The 17,597-nt window shown below is 36.8% G+C and overlaps 1 protein-coding gene and 1 non-coding gene across 5 annotated transcripts in view; both read right to left on the bottom strand.

Annotated features, from left to right (window-relative positions):
* BNIP2 (BCL2 interacting protein 2) overlaps positions 1 to 17,597 on the bottom strand; it is a 178,110-nt gene that overhangs the window by 17,467 nt on the left and 143,046 nt on the right. The window contains exon 1 of one of the 4 annotated variants that reach the window (XM_031672713.2): positions 3,495 to 3,834. The exons of 1 other annotated variant lie outside the window; for it this stretch is intronic. The gene's annotated coding sequence lies outside the window, so the exon portion shown is untranslated. Of the gene's footprint in view, positions 1 to 3,494; positions 3,835 to 17,597 lie in introns of those variants that run through there. 2 more of the 4 variants (XM_006210992.4, XM_072962321.1) reach the window with 2 other exon arrangements.
* Positions 16,064 to 16,136, bottom strand: TRNAV-CAC (transfer RNA valine (anticodon CAC)). Its single transcript has one exon. It is a non-coding gene; the product is annotated as a tRNA-Val (tRNA).

The following is a 17,597-nucleotide window of genomic DNA, read 5'->3' as shown; positions in this document are numbered from 1 at the left end:
TTTGATTTGCTTCATATCTATACCAAGCTTTTCTCATACAGTTTAACGTGAGTTTTCGGATACTGAACTTAACGAATATTTCTACTAATGCAACTACATGTTTTACCTTGGTCCAAAAATTTTAGTTTTAGTTTTTCCAAGGAAGGATGGAGGTGTCAGTATCCTAATTTTACACAATGAAGGATCTAGAGTTTGGTATGGTTGATGAAATAAAAAATAGAGGTATAAGTATATTGCTTAAAAAGTCATTAAGATCAACTGGTTAACAGCGCAACAAAAACTGTGACAATTCTGGGGGCCAAGAGGTATAAACAAGTTATTTAGTTCACTTACACTAGAGTAAGTCAACAAATGGCTAAAGTTATTTTCTAAAAAAGCAGTAAAACACACAACTCTTCAGAGAGAAAAAGTATTACTAGATTATCACTAGAAGTTTTAATAACAAAGTGGAAGAAAGTGGGATGGGGAAAATCAGGCTTTTCATAGCAAATCTTTCTAAGTTATTTAACTTTTAAAACCATGTATATATAACTTGTGGTGATATTATATGGTTGCCTTATCTACTATGTCATTACAACATTCAAAAGACACACAAAGTTGTACAAAAAACCATTATGTTCCAGAACAATGACAAAGTTACACTAGAAATTTTTTGAAGTGTCTGTGTTTTGCTCAATCTCTTAAGCTTATTTTTCTAATTTCCCTATATAAATAGGCTTCCTGTTAAGTTTTACCCCTCAAAAAGAGTCGTGGAAACATTTGCCCCAACCTATCTACACATAGTGTCAATTTCTGTTGGTAAAATCATTCCTTGTTTGTAAGAGAAAATACATATCTCGATAAATTCGAGAGGACAAACCATGTCTTTTAGCTGCTTTACCACTTGAACGAGTCTATCACGTGAAAATATACACAGCAAGCCAGAGTCCTTTGGCCCGCTCAGCTGATTCATTCAGTTCTTACTTTAACATCATTGAATCTCGTAATGTTAATACATCACAGCATACGGTTATGGATACCTAGTTTGGGAATAATTATTTAAGCTAGTTAAACAGAACCTAGGAGGAGAGACAGATTCACTCTTAACCATTTCAAATTCTAGAGGAAAAAGTACACTAGGCAGATAAAAAGTTTATTGAGAGAGGACTGCTCTTGGAAGCACATTGTCATCAGCAGCTGTAGGAACAGGAAACAAACAAGAAAGGAGCAATATAAGCAGAACCACTTTGAAGGAAATCAGAATACTGCTGACTCACAAGTTAACAGAAACACCAAACCCCCCAAAAAGTCAAGCTCACAGAGAACAGACTGTTGGTTGCCAGCGGTGAGGGGTGGGAGGTAGGTTAAATGGGTGAAGGGGATCAAATGGAACAGGATTCCAGCTAAAAAAAAGCCCTGGGAATGTACAGCACAGCACAGTGACTATAGCTAATACTACTGTATTAGATATTTCAAAGTTGCTAAGAGAGTAAATCTTAAAAGTTCTCATCACAAGAAAAAAAGTGTAACTAAGAACGGTGATGGATATTAACTAGACTTATTGTGGCGATCACTTTGCAATATAAACAAATATCGAATCTTCATGCTGTACACCTTAAATTAATATGTTCAATGTCCATTATACCTCAATGTTGTACACCTGAAACAAAATATCATGTCAATTATATACCTCAATTAAATGTGATACTCTATCAGAGATGTTAACACAAAGTTCAAGAAGAATTACAATGGTTTGACATTTCTCAAAATTGTGAAGATAATAAAGCACAGGATAATTATGCCACCTACAAAAGGTACATTTATCATATTATAAGTATGCAGAACATACTGGAGATGCTCTGAGATCTTTAAGATTGTCTAATAACTGATCTCTAACACTTCATTGTAGAGTTACAATTAGATTTAATAAAAAGTTGTAAATTTGGAGTATCACTATCATCATATTATACTAGTACTCTGCTTTAGAGAATGTAAGCTTCAAGACATCTTTTGATTCAATGTCAGCCAAGACCAGTTTATCGGATATTCCAATATATTTACATACACTTCCTTTCTTAGGTGCCTTTCTCCACTGCTGCTCTTTCTATCTAGCAGCATGACTCCAGATGAAATGAAGAAAACCACCTTTCCAAAGAGTGCTTCTCACATTTACTAACCACTTGTACATTCATCATCTCATACGTTCCAACCAAAAATTTTGTGTCATATAAAACATCGGTGTTTTTATCCCCATTTTATCTTATACAATAGAGACAAATGACACTGTATCTTGGTTCCCAAATTAGACCAAGACTGTTTTCAATACAGTACACTGTCTCCAGTTCACTGGCAACTTTATAAAGAATAAGCCCGTAATGCCAGATTTACACATAGCTTCTAAGTCCTGTAAGACTACAATAGCACTGACTTATGCTCATCTAGTTCAACCCCCAGGTTTGCAGAAGTGGACCTATCATACTTCCTGTCTAAACCCAACAATAATATTAGGCTGCAATAGAGGAGATTGTGAAAAGAATACAGTTTAGAGAAAACGTTAAATGATCGGAACTAAGGAAAAGCTGTGCAAGATCATCAAGATAATATGTTGTAGGGTAACTAGATACGGTAACTTCAGTTACAATTCTGAGGAAACATCCATTTACAAATTGCAGAAATTCTTATACAATTTTAGAGATAAAATGCGGTTAATTTGAAAATTAAGCATTAGGAGAAATAAAGGTCCTAATGAAAAAGAGAGAGGACGAAAAAAGCAACACCAAAATGCAACCACACACTTCATTCCACTAACGATATGGAAGACACTATGACTACCTGGATGAACATGGCAAGCGCCGTGCCCTCAAAGGACTCCCAGAACAGGAAGACTAGGGGAAGTTCAAAGCAACGTAATAGACTCATATAAATTTCTGAGTTGACCTAGTATACCTCCAGTGACATTAGATACACCCCAGGAAACCCAAATCACTTTTGCCAGGTATTTAAGTACAAGGTAGTGTCTGAATCCACGCAGAACTCGGCTTTGGGCGTTGGAAAGTCCATTAAAGCCTGATTACAAACGCCGCTTCCGTGTTTGTTCCCCAAGGGTGTGGAGCACATTAGACGTCCAAGTTTCTTTGTTCTGCACAAGGACCGACGCTGGTGACAAAAAGGGATCAACTTGACACAGTCACCGTATCCAGACGGCGGAGTTTGAAGGGGGCTGAGAAGGCAAGTTCCCTGCGGCGCAAAACCATCACAAACGGAAAAGGGGTGGGACGAAGACAGGGGAAGCAAGGATGGCAAAAGTAAGCAGAAGCCCAGGCAAGGGCGGGGGCCTCAGCTGGGCGGGGATCCAGGAAGCGCCTCGAGGCAGTTCCTATGGCGCTCGCCACAACGGACAACGCCCTGGGCTTCCTTCCTCGGACGGTCCCGGGTAAGGGCCCCTCAGACGTCCGCCCCCCAGGCCTGTTCCCAGCTCACACCCGCCGTGCTCAGCCTTCCCTAGTCGCACTTACCCCGGAGGAAGCCTTGGCCTCCTCGTCTTCTTCGCCCCTCCAGCCCGGCGACGTAGGGCTGACGGCCAGGTCGCAGAAGGTAGTGCCGAGCGGAGCCCGCTCCCCTCCGACAGCTGTGAGACCCGGGCTAGTCCCCCGGCCACAGCGGCAACAGCAACGGCAGCGGCAGCGGCGGCAGCGGGTGACCCGGAGGCAGAGAGCGGACCCGGCGGAAGTGGCAACATCCCGACCTCCTCCAGACCCGGCAGCCGGCGGAAGCGGAGGCGTGGCGTCACCCTCCCCCGCCCGCACCCTCCGCCCTGTGGGGGGCGGAACTAACGCATGCGCAGGCGCCCCTGCCCGCGCCCTGGGGCTGCTCAGCGGGTGCGGGGTTGGATGGCGCCTTCCTGGTTGGGAGGTTACTGGCATTTCCTCTCTGCGCTGGACCGCTGCCCTGGAATCTCAAAGAACTATTTCATATTCTTTGTGTTGCCTTTCTTGATAATTAAGATATGGATGCAAATGGAGGGAGGGACGACAATATCGTATGTCTCTTTGGGGAGCTAGACCTTAGATTTGGGTAAAAGTAGAGGTGGAAATAGCTCTAAAACATTGCTTTACTTAAACTGTTACCTGAAAACTAGGTTCACCTCTTGGATGTCAAACCGAAAGACAACCAAGCCAAACATCAGGAGAAGGAAGGATTTTCTTGTAGCAAATAAGGAGAACACTGAGGATCTTTCCCAAAGCAGTGTCTCTCTGAACAGTAAAACTGGGGAAGTTTTTAAGCTAAGGGTACATGCCTATTCAAGAAGGGGCGTCAGCAGAGAATTCTGCATAGGATTGGGGCAAAGGTGGATAGAGTCCAAGCTTCAGTTGATTGAAGTCGAAAGGCTCAACGTTGTCATCCCTTAGGCTCCAGGTGACCTTTAATGGTTGAGCACTTCAGTTTAACCTCTGCCACTGAAACAGAACTAAGAGTCTTTACAACTGGTTTATTATCTTTGCTATTACTTCCTTTCTTGCATGATAACAGTCGATTCTTATTTTGTTCCCTTAAGTTCCTTATATCACTGACACTGTTTCAAGGTTTAGGGGCAAGCATCGCGGCCAGGCTTGTATCACAAAATGACTTTAGGCCCCAAATGGCTTCTCTTTTGTCAAAAAGCTGTATCCAGTTCTCTTCATCTGGGGACCCCCTACCCTGTCTGCTTACAAAACTATATGTTGGGGAGGATCAACTTTTTTTTTTTAAATTTCTAATTAGTTATGGACCATGCTTTGGGAAGACAAAATAAAAATATTAGCAACATTTTATCTTTAGAGTCAATAGCCATAAAATTACCTGCAAAATTGCCATAGAGTTTCCTAAACACTAACTCTCAATTTCTATACTACCTGTCTCACTGTGGACCAGTAACAGTTCTCTGAAGGGCCCAGGTCAGTGGGCCACATTTTGAGTAGCAACACGTGAACTAAGATCAGTTTGGAAAATACAATGATACCTCTCAAATCTCACCCACTAAATCCCTGCAAAGGCCCAGCAGTCAGCTATCTGTGTAATGCATTATGGAATGGTGGGGCTTAAGGGGAACGGAAAAGCTCAAAATTTTAAATCATTAACTCAAAATGCATCTCCTGGGTTTACATTTCGTTGGCACTATTTACTCACTCTTGGCAGGGGGTTAGACTCTCAGTGTCTCATCTATAAGATGGGGGAAAATAATACTTCATAAGGTTTTTGTGAGAAAAGTCACATATATATTAAAACAGTGCTTGATATCTTGTAATGATATATATGTTGGAAATTATTATTTTCCTCCTATTATACTAATTTTGTTAAGTAGCTGGCAGAGAGAACAAACAAAGCTGATCAACTGGTAAACAGAGCTTTAGCTAAACAACTCCTCGGACCATGGTCCTGTAAACAATTTCATCTTCAGTTACTGATTTTTCATGGTTCTACATCCTGCAATGAGTAGTATTCTCCACAGGGTGGCAGAAAATCATTTGAAATCATAATACAATTATGTGATTTTTTTTTTTGCAATCTTTAGTTCCTTTTTCATTTCAATAACTTTATTGTTTAATAAGCTTGGTCAGTATTTGCTTTGGTTTTGAGTAAGCCATTCTACTATTTGTCTTTTTATCCCCATCGCATGAATTATCCATTCTTATTGTTGAATAAACTACAGATAAGGCAAAAAGGATAGTCACTATTAGCACATTTACGTATGTCCTTTCAGATTATTGTACATATATAACCATAAAAATAGCACACATTTTATAAAAATAAAATAATGTACCTAATAATTGTTTATGATCTAATTTTTTCTTTTCATTTAAAAAATACATCCCGAACTCCTTTTCAGGTCATTAAGTATATTTCAACACCAACTTTTTTTATTATGGATAATTTATGCACTAACAATTCCTTATTGAACATTAAGGTTGCTCAGTTTTTAATAGTTAAAAACCACACTTCACAGAGTATCCAAAACGTCAGAAACCTAGAACTAACTTGTTTTCAAATAGTGTAGTAGTTACATTTCCAAATAATACTCTCAATATTTTTTCCTTCAAAGTTTAGGTGAAATACCTCAAAGCAATGAGTCCAGTTGTTAACCTGAATAAAGCATGATAAAGACACTATTTTCCCTGTTTCCAAACTTCTCAGACAAGCTTCAGTGTATTGGTACAATCACTCATTTTTTTCTATGTGGCTCCTGGAACAGGCAGATATTTAGACTCTTAAAACTGGAAAATAATTCAGAGGTGCCAAGTAAAGAATATTGCTAGCCATGTAACTCTACAAGGATTGAATCATGAGCCACTGTACTGACTTCTAACACACCCTGAAAGATCAGGAGTGAGGCACCCTGTGCTCTGAGGGAACTGGCAGAACAGGCCTTCAGATAGTTATTTTTCAGGAGAAATTTTTTACGAACCTGGATTCTTGCATCTTCCCGTATTTAGAAAAGCACTAACAGCATTAACTAAGATGTGTTCCTAGTGACTGGCATGAACCTTGTACCAAGATGTGTGTTTGGTTGCATGTACTTCCTCTGCCAAAATCACATATATACTGACCTCCCCCTTTACCTCTTTGAAACATTTTCTCAGGGCTACCTGAAAGGCTGTCTCCCAGGCTACAGTCCTCAGTAAGACACTGAATAAACTCTACTTACAATTTTTACATTGTCTGTTTTTTTTTAAGTCAACAGAAGGAAAAAAAGTGGGGCTTCCAGACCCTAAGCAGAAAGTTTCATTTGGAGAGTGATACATTAGTTCAGAGCCACATCAACCTTTTCCTTTGTGGATTTTGGTTTTGGTGTTATGTTTAAATAGGCCCTCCTCACACTAAAATTATATAAACAGTCATAGTTGTCTACAGTTCATTCTTTGAAACAATATGAACATTAAATCCAATTGGAATTTAATATATATGCTTATGATATGGAGTAGGGAATCTGATTTTACTAAACTGACAAAATATTTCACCTAATGTTATTTACTGAATAATCCAGTAATTCTTGAACTTGACTAGGACTCAATTAGGAAATATTACCTTCAGAGTTATCATCTTAGGTTACCCACGTGTTCAAGTATCTGTTCACAAATCTTACAACACATCTTTTAGCCATTCACCAACTGTCATTGGACAAACCTTTATTGAACAATATTGTGAGTCCTAAGGGTTGGGACCTGAGGGTACACATGAAAAAGACACAAGGTTTGCCTTCAAGGAGCTCACAGATTAGCCAGGAAGTGGGGCAAACAAAGACAGTGAACAATTTGGTGGACTGAGGTGATCTTGGTACTTCCAAGGTACAGCTAAATAGACGGGAGCTACACAGATTGGGGGTGAGGAGTGGGAGGTGGGGTCAGGAAAGGAAGACTTTCTGAAGGAGGTGATCTTAGTAACAGAAGGAGGATCTTCGGAGCAGAGAAAATGGCATATGCAAATACACGGAGGTTTCTAGGAACCTCATGCTTCTCTTCATGACTGGAGCTCAAGCAGTGGGAGGAGGAGTGGGTGTGAACGGCCGGTAACAAAAAGAAGTAGTTAAATGCCAGATTAAAACAGGAATCAAAAAAATTTTTTTCAGGCCTTTTCTTGGGGTGGGGAAGGTAATTAGGTTGATTTATTTATTTTCCAGAGGTACTGGGGATTGAATCCAGGACCTGATGCATACATACTAAGCATATGCTCTAGCACTGAGCTATACCCTACCCTGCAAAAAGGGAGTTTTTTTTAAATACTAAGAATTTACTTGAGCCAATATAATGAGCAATATGGAAAAGCAATCAATTATTACTTTATAATTATACTCCAAAGGAAGAGATTGAAATGTGTCCTGCGCAATGACAGGCCCATTAGGATGAGTCCTAAGAGGAAAACTTTAAGAGGGACGCCACTTACTTGAATATATGCTTTCGTATGCATGTTAAGATTATTCCTGTTAAACGAACACGACACTGTACATCTACTAAACTTCAAGTTAAAAAGTCATTATTCATGTTACTTTGTCATACTTCACACATCAAAACTACAGCACCCAGTCAAAACTGACTGAAGAGGTGCTCTGCCTGCTCCCCATACCCACCAGAACCTTGAACCGAGGTAAGATGAGAGGTGATGAAGAAGACATTTGCTACAACACTAAGAAAAAGCCTGTGTAAATTCAAATTTCAGATGGCATAATGTACATTAAACAAAACTCTTGAAGGCTGCTGCACTCTCCACTGTATAATTTTACAGACAGATTGTTATTCTTGCTTATGAGCATGTAAATTCAGTGATGTTTGGCAGTGTACTCAGAATTTTTGAAAAAAAAAAACAAAAAAAAAACCAAGTAGCCTTTTTACATGGGCTGAAAATGTCTTTGCTGGTTGAGCTTGAGGGTAAAACCGGATACAATTATATATTCATTTAATTATTCATAACTTGGGCCTGAAATAAATGTGTATATATTTTTCACTTATTCACTTTATAAAATTCAAAACCAAACCCAGGAGCAGTTTTGTCTTTGGCAGGGTGACAAGTTTCTTTTCTACAGTGAACCAGTGAAAGAAATTGTTCCAGAGAGAATTTGTGCTTCCTGATTTCAGAAAATTCAAATTGGACAGCATACATATATTACATCTCACTGTTGCTTCCAGATTCCACAGGATACGTACGGGGAAGCAACAGCACACATTTCGAAGAAATATTTCCACGTGCAGAGTTAGATGATGGCCATTTAAGAGGAAAACTAGGCTTATTTACTGGAGAATTTTAGTACATGGGGTTTTAAGGATTCAGCTCATTCCAGAAAATAGCTAGGTTATGGGTTAAATCAAGTGAGGATAAGAGTTCACATCTAAACATGGCTGCGTTTGTTGGGGACTGTAGGGGGTATGCATTACATCCAGCAGAACTCAGGAAAGACTAGCACTCCCTTAGACTGCTTATCAAAACTAATACTGTGAACCAGGCTTGGAGCCAATATTCAAGTCTTCTATGAAGACGTTACTGCAGTGTCATATAAGAAATGATAAATACGTGCAGCCATTATGGAAAACAGTATGGAGATTCCTTAAAAAACTAAAACATACACTTACCATATGATCAAGCAATCCCACTCCTGGGCATATATCCAGAGGGAACTCTAATTCAAAAAGATACATGCACCCCAATGATCACAGCAGCACTATTTACAGTAGCCAAGGCATGGAATCAACCTGAATGTCCATAGACAGATGACTGGATAAGGAAGTTGTGTACATTTATACAATGGAATGCTACTCAGCAGTAAAAAGAATAAAATAATGCCATTTGTAGCAACATGGATGGACCTAGAGATCGTCACTCTAAGTGAAATAAGCCAGAAAGAGAAAGAAAAATACCACATGATATCAACTCATATGTGGAATCTAAAAAAAAAAAAAAAGAAAAATAAAAATAAAAAAGAGGATACTAATGAACTCATCTACAAAACAGAAACAGATATGCAGACATAGTAAACAATTTTATGGTTACTGGGGGAAAGAGTGGGAAGGAATAAATTTGGGAGTTTGAGATTTGCAAAGGTTAACCACTATATATAAAAAAAGATAAAAAACAAATTTCTTCTGTATAGCACAGGGAACTATATTCAGTGTTTTGTGATTGCCTTTAATTAAAAAAAATATGAAAATGAATATATGCATGTATATGCATGGCTGGGACATTGTGCTGTACACCAGAGATTGACACACTGTAACTGACTGTACTTCAGTTAAAAAAACAAAACAAAACCCTCAAAACAAACAAAAAAATCAACCAAACAAAAAGAAATGACAAGTATGAGTTTTAAACTATCTGATGGTATACATTTTATAATATTAAAGCACAAAATGGGGCAGAATCATAGCAACAAATAGATTGGAGATCATGGTTGTCATTTGGAAAGAAGAGGATGGAGAGAGATCCATCCACCATGAAGAGAGGTTTGCTAAAAAAAAAAAAATCACTCCACTTATTAATTAATGCTTTTGCGAAAGTATGAGCCATAGTACTACCATGCTGTTTATTACTTAAGATTAATTTTGAAGAGGGAAGGAGATTTCACTCTTCCTTCTCTTTTAAGATGTGAAATGTTAGAATGTTAGTAGCAGTATGACCATCTACATTTAGAAATACATAAATAAGAAGTAGCCTCCAATTTAAGAAAAAGAGTGTTGGGTTGATGATGTTGGTAATGATGATTTTAACAGTTGTAAGCAGCTGTTGGCAGGAAAGAGCTCTTTGCATAAAAGAGCTCTCTGCAGAAGGTCCCTTTTGTCTTGTCACTTCAGCAAAGCTACATTGTAACTAACCTTAAACCAGGCACCCCTCACGCTCTACTCATCTCCCATCCACATCCACGTACAAATTTCAAATCTTTTGATCACACAATACCTCGCCTAACCTGTTGGTTCTTTCCTAGATCAAAAAAGTAAAAATGAAGAATTAACAGATGACCAGATCTCTTCCCTAGCTTCCCCTTTAGTAATCTTGCAAACAAACTGTGAACGAGATCTCATCTAAAGAAAGATCACAAGGAGCAGACAAGCCTGCATGTAGTGGGAAATGACTATGAGTTTGATCTCCCATCCCCGTGATTAACTGAGATTAATTCCCTTTTCTTTTAAAAACTTTCATGGCCAAGAAGACTGTTCAGAGTTGGTTTTGGGGACACGAGTCCACCTTGTCCCCAGATGGCTAGCTTTCTGATTAAAAGCGACATTTTCCATTTCTACCAACACTTGCTTCTTGAGTTCTGATTTTGGAGCAGCAAGCAGCCAGACCTGAGCTCGGTAACACAGTGATAATGCTTTTTAAATTCTTTCTGGGCTGGGTAAATATCAATGAGAATTGATTAACTAGAGTGAACTGTCCTGCAGCCAGTTACAGTAGCTGCACCCAGAGTAACACAAAGTTGGGTACAGCACCGTCATTCACTAAAGCATTAATAATTTATTCTGCATCTTTCGAGTCAAAGTATAATTTTACTTGTTTCAAAAAAGAAAGTACATTTCAAAATAACAAATAATTGTTGGGTCAACTGGGAATTTCATTCTATTTAACAAAACAAAGTGCTAACATGGCTCTATGTAAGGCAAATGCATTTTTATTTAATACAAATATAAAAACTAAAAGGTGGTAACATTTAATTCACTATTGCAACGGGCTAAATGTTCTACAAATGTATTTACCAAAATGCTTAAGCTCCTAAAAGTAACTAATTCAACTGAGAGAATCTGGGTGATTACTTGTAGTTTGAAACACTGGAACTCTGTAAATAAGTAAAATGTACTAATTCAATTCTTTTTAATCATTTTCAGTACACTTGAGGAGAAAATATAATATTGTAACATTATTTTTCTTTTGCACGGCTCCCTTGTAATACTTACTTTTCTTTTAATATAATTGCTAAGGCATCAAATTATACTTACTAAAAAAAAGAACACTGTCTAATTTCAGGTATTTATAGAATGGGGAGAGATCAAATGGCAGAAAATTAGCAGGAATTATCATCTTTAAAAGATCCTTCATCTCTGAAATTCTAGAGTACCAACTCTTCAGCAGATTACCTGTTAACACGAGGAACTTTATGTATATATAAATGTGAGACACTATTCCATCTCTAATGAACTTACCCAGGCACTATTTACAAATATTGTATCTAATACTCCTCGTGTGTAGTTTGGGATACGAGAGAGTGTGGTGGTGAATCTGAATCAATAAGATGACTCATGCCTGAGATTGTATTATTAGTCTTTCCTTAATTAGCTTATGACACTGATTCATGTTAGAATGCAGTTATTTTTCATAGAATGGCTTAACACCTAAAACTGATGCTAACATGGAAGGTTAAGATGGGGTTGGGATCACCAAAGGCGGTCTAGTCCTTACTTTGCTATATTCTCTGTGACCTTGGGCAAGTGACCTCTGTCCCCTAGAACTTCAGTTTCCTTGTCAGTATTTATAAGGTACCAAAGACTCATTTTACCTAATTTGTTAGCATTTTGCCAGAATCAGGGCTTGTTACTTCATTAAATTTTAAGAATTCACTAAAATGTTTAGTGGATGTTTAAGTACAAATATCTGAAAATCACACATCTTACAGGTTATCATCTATCTTTTAAAAAGTGGCATTAAAGAAGAAGATACTCCAAACACATACATAAAATCCATGCCAGGTGATAGGAAAGATACTTAAAAAAATCTGAATATTTATGAGGGATATTGGTATTTACAGTTTGCAGGTTTGCACAACACAGGAGATAGAGCCTTGAATTCAGAATCAGCAGATTTCCTTTAAAATTCCAACTTGACCATGGAATGTGTAGATATCTGTGTGGGCATGCGCACGCATGAACCCCCCCTCCCCCCGCCGCAACATGCATTCTCTAAGACTAGGAAACAGGCAACAATAAAGAAGAAAAAGATGAGAGTTTCAGGGAGTCTCAGGAATTGCCTTGAATTTATAATTTTTGTTTAAGGACCATTTTGAAAATGAGGAGTTCCTTCAAAGTTTAGTTTATGAGACCATCTCTTCTTGTAATAGTTTTGCTGCAGTTCTTTCTTTGACTTGGATGTACAGAGGACACAAGCAGAAATGAAATCACTTGAAATTTGTTCTTCTTTTTGATCTTAATTCATTTTTTTTAACTACTAAAAAAGCCATTCTCCAGCAAACCAATTTCTTGGTATAGCAACCTATTTTAAAGTATTAATAAAAATGTATCTATTTTCAGATTCTTATACCTAGGGTCTATTTTCTAAAGGTATCCCAGAGGTCTCCTAAATAAGGAATCTTTTTGTTAAATTAATAAATCTATCCAAAAATAAGCTCCTCATTTCGATCTATTTTTAGGGGGAAAAAAACACCCTCACAGGCTGTGGTCTTCCCTGCCCATCTTCCCCCACATCCTCATAAATTGGTTCGGTGTTTAATTTTTGATCTAGGAAAGAATAATTCATTTTTATCTTCATTTAATTTTAATAGTCAAGGAGTAGTCTATGGAGATTGAATAAATTTAATCCTGCTGCAATTAGTGTCAAATTAATTCATTCTGGATGTGGATAACTAAAGAAATACAGACCCTCCCACACACTGACAGAAACCTTTATCAGGTTTAATGTTTTATGTAAATGATCCTACTTGAAAGGAAGCTTGTCTTGTTTCTCTCGCCTCCCTTTCTGTCCTTATTAATTGTTTTTAAACTAAACTTTCTCCAGGCATTCTCGGAGGACTATAGTCCTCACTCAATCAACTGTGTGATCCTATGAAGATAACATTCTGCCATGGATTTAGCTCCTTTGGGTAGAGAAATTAAATTTTCTCCCCTAAGAAAGTTTACAGCTATGTAACTTCTGTGGGATGCTCCAGCGAGGACGGTGGCGTCAGACCTCACGAGGACGATGCGGCTGTCTTGTGTGCAGCAAGCAGATAGGATTCTTGTAAGGAGCCATTGGTTTCACACAACATGATCCATCTGGTTCATTCCAGGCTTGTCACCCAGAGATGATTTTCTGAGCAGGAATTTTGTCCCTCCTATTGAGAAGCCCAGACACAAAAAGCTACCAAGTAGTTCAGCATCCAAAACATTGAAATAACTTTCTTCATTCTTTCCTTTAAAATTAACATTTGAGGTTATATGGCTGATGTCTGTATAGGTTTTATAATTAACCATCTTAAGAGATGATGATCATAATAATCCAATACACTTCTTTTAATTTCTTGTGGAACTATAAAATGCATAGTGGTGATTGCTAAACATGACTCATCAAGATTTAAAAAAAAAAGATAATTTACTTATCTCTTGTCAAGTCACTGTTTAATGTTACTGTCTATATTTGCTGTGATAAGCATTAAAATCTCTATAGCGGTTGATAAATCATTGTTTAGGAGTGTCTAAAGGGTTCAGTAAATGGTATGAAATTGCCATAGTGTAATAAATGGTTATTTGATAATGAATGAAATTGTTTGAAAATACTGTTAAAATGTCAAGTTTAAACATATAGATCATTACTCAAAAGGAAGGCAAACATGGAAACCACAGTGACATCATAAATATACTGCAATAAACACATTTATTTACCCTGGGCAAGTTGTAGGTACTTTGTATAAATGTGTACAAATTGATATATGAAGTTAATTTCAATCTGTAAAAGTAATTGCATTGGTTTAACTTATTTAACTCTCCTTACAATAATATTTATTGCAGAAAAGGAAGGTAAAGAAATAAATGATGATAAATAGATAAAATACATAGGAAATGGGAATTGTTTTACAATTTAATTACACTGTCACATAAAATTATCACACAAATACACCAACCCGACAGCAGAAATACATTAAAACTCTATTATCCAATGCAGAGAACAGGTTTTTTTTGTTGGCCATTATTTCATTTGCACATTAAAAATAATTTTACTTTTTTCTACCTACCAGCATGAAATGTCAAACAACCTCAAAAGCAAAAAGGGTAAGTCGGGAACAAAAATTGTTTAAAAGAAATGTTCTGCTTTGTAAAATATTGTGAAGACGGACAGACAATCTAAGTAAAGGGCAACAAAAGCACCTCACCCCCACGACTGACAGAGGGAAGAAATGCACACTCAGGAAGTCACAGTAGAAAATGCAGGTAATTGATCTGTTAGACTTGTGCAGAGCTCATAGGATGTGCAAAGAACTCAGTAGCTGTACATCTTAAATGGCATTACATTTTGTTTCGGGATAAATAAATATACACAGCAAGATTCACTGGGCTTACAAAACAACTCAAACATTTATTTCTTAATATTTTCTAGGCATATGCTAGATGCTGGGGAATTATTTTGCCTCTGTCCTTGAAAGGCTAATCATCTAATAAAGGAGATGAGACACGTTCACAAGAAATAAGGTGTATATGTCAGGCCTGGTTATTTGTTGATCTGCATATGTATTGGGTTATTTTGCTCTAAGTTTCTATGCCATAAATTGGGACCAGAATATAGTGTCATAAAACTTTCCACTGAAAATCTTAAACCTTGGTATCAATTTCTGTCTCTGATATCACATCCTACAAATTCTGAAACACATTTAGTAATATCTAATCTTGTAACATATTTAGGTTACTAGGGCAAGAATAATTTTATTTAGTCTACAGAAATACAAAATTTATAACGGACAGTACGAAATGTAGTTTGAGAAGAGTGAAGATGATAAATTAAGATAAACTACTCGAAGGGAAAAAAAAAGTAATTGAATGAATGGGTGAGAATTAAAAATAATTATGGATAGTAAATAGCAATGCTTTTCCAGCAAAGGGTTTCAGATGCTCAAAAAATAAATAAATAGAATTACGGGAATGAAAACTTAAAGGTTTAATGCAATTAACAATATACAGTGATTCAAAAGCATATCATGCAGTTTCTTTATGAGTGTCAAATATTTAATCATGAACCATAAACTAACTTTTTAGATGATATTTATGAAACAAAGTCATATTTCTTTTTTTTTTAAGGTTTTATTTTTTTAATTTATGGCCTCTGCTCTTCCCAAAGCCATCTTGATCAAATGCTCCCACTGTTTTCTTCTTTCATTTATTTGTTCTTTAAGATTCCACTGGTTTGATTGATTGATGTGTAGTAAGTTTATACAAAGCTTTATTTCTCTTTCTCTTTTATTTCTCTCCATATCCATTCAAATAGAAGGCAACTGTGTGAGTCTTTTGTCTGGGGGCTAAATAAGACACGTAAATGCGCATAATACTGGGATCTTAACAAACTGGATTTATTTTTCTGATTTGTTATAAAATGGTTAATGGGAAAACATAAATGATGAATGAAAAACCAGAAGAAAATTTTTGTGGACTTAATCGATCAGTCAGGGTTTATCTGTAATTAACTACACTGTTCTCTAAAGAAAGCTCTGATAATTTTCTGATCACTATATTTGAAGCATTTTTAATTCTAGAAGTTTTACAGAGTCATTTTACAGTTTTGTCTGCTGATAAGCATATGTATGTGTATTCATTTTATGCATATTTATTTATGTATAGGTTCTATTACAGGTAATTTTAAATTTTTTTTTAAATGGAGGTACCAGGGATTGAACCCAGGACCTCGTGCATGTGAAGCACACACTCTATCACTGAGCCATACCCTCCCCCAACACGTACATTTTTTAATGGGTAACATTGTTTTCTTAAGTAAAATAAGCAGAGGGAATGTTGGAAATACAGTTGTAACATTATTTAAATAGTTAAAAATTTTTAAATAATAAGATAAGAATACAGTCAATTGTTTGTATGTTATTTCCATTTCTATGGCTCTTAAAAGATTATTTTTAATGTCAGATTTAATGATGAGATAAATGTAAACATAATTCTTATTAGAGAGAGCTATATCTGATTTTTCTTAATGACATGATATATGATAATTAAAGTGTGTTTTAAATCTTAAGGGTTTGACTTCAACACATGAATTCATTTATTAAAGAAAAGAAGTAGACATTGAAATAGGTAAAATACAATAATAAAACTAATTCAGACATGACAATGGAAAATGGAGATGCTTAAAAAGAAAATTTAGAGTATCAGATATTGATGAGAGAAGAATCATAAAATGTTATTCCTAGAATGGTTTTCATATTCCTATAAATTAAATAAATTGACTCACTTCTGAATGTTAGGGTCTTCAAAATGATATGTATATACTGAAAATATGATCTTTTTTATTGGCTATTGCTACAGAAAGGGTCATAAGTAATGCCAGCCATTATTAGAATTTAGAAGACATCATTTATTATACTTCAGAATGGCCTGTTACATACAATTGTTATTGAAAACACAAGACGCTATCATGCTAACACAGAACTTTTCTTCCTTTCAATTCTAATGTCCTCTCAGCATTCATGCTCTCACTAATTCTAGTAGTATTGCTAGCCTTCCTTCCTTCCTGTCCCACCATGATACCAATTTCTCATTTGATACACTTTCCTAAACTGTGCCATTCGGGTACCTGTTTTGTGTGCTTGTGTATGAAGTTGCAAGAAAAGAATAGGGTAAATCCTCCTCTTCTTTCCTAAGGTTAGAGGTGGATCTTGTAATAGTTCACTCCTTCTGTTTATACAGAAATTACATTCAAGTCAGGTCACATGAAAATAGGAAATTACCAGCTGTGCCTGCATTTTATGCCAGTAGAAGTATGAGAACAGAAATGCTGCAAAGGCCTTCCTAGGACTTAGGCCGCCATAGACACCTGTGAGAGCCTAGTGGCAGAGACCTCAGATGGGGCAAGTTGGGGTTAAAACTGCACAGAGTTCTGTGTTTGGAGTGCTTACTATCATACAGGATTTAAGCAGCAGCTGCTACACAGTGCCAAAGAGAGTGGAGGATGACGGAATGCTAACAGTTGGTGCTAAAACCAGAGCAGGAGCCCCGGTACACATTACATTAACATGCTGTCCGGGCTTGGCAGCCTCTCCTTACTTTCAGAACTTATCATCACCTTGAACGTGACCTGCTGAAATATTTTCTTTTCTTCGTTCCCCCTCAGTACAACCACTATTGTTTTTGTCAGATTTCTCTGTGTAAAAATAAATTACTCTACTTATTTTAATTCATATA

Source organism: Vicugna pacos, chromosome 6, assembly GCF_048564905.1.
Source record: "Vicugna pacos chromosome 6, VicPac4, whole genome shotgun sequence".
Lineage (NCBI taxonomy): Eukaryota > Metazoa > Chordata > Mammalia > Artiodactyla > Camelidae > Vicugna > Vicugna pacos.
Note: the sequence above shows the minus strand (reverse complement) of the source record. Positions and strands in the feature narration are given on the sequence as shown.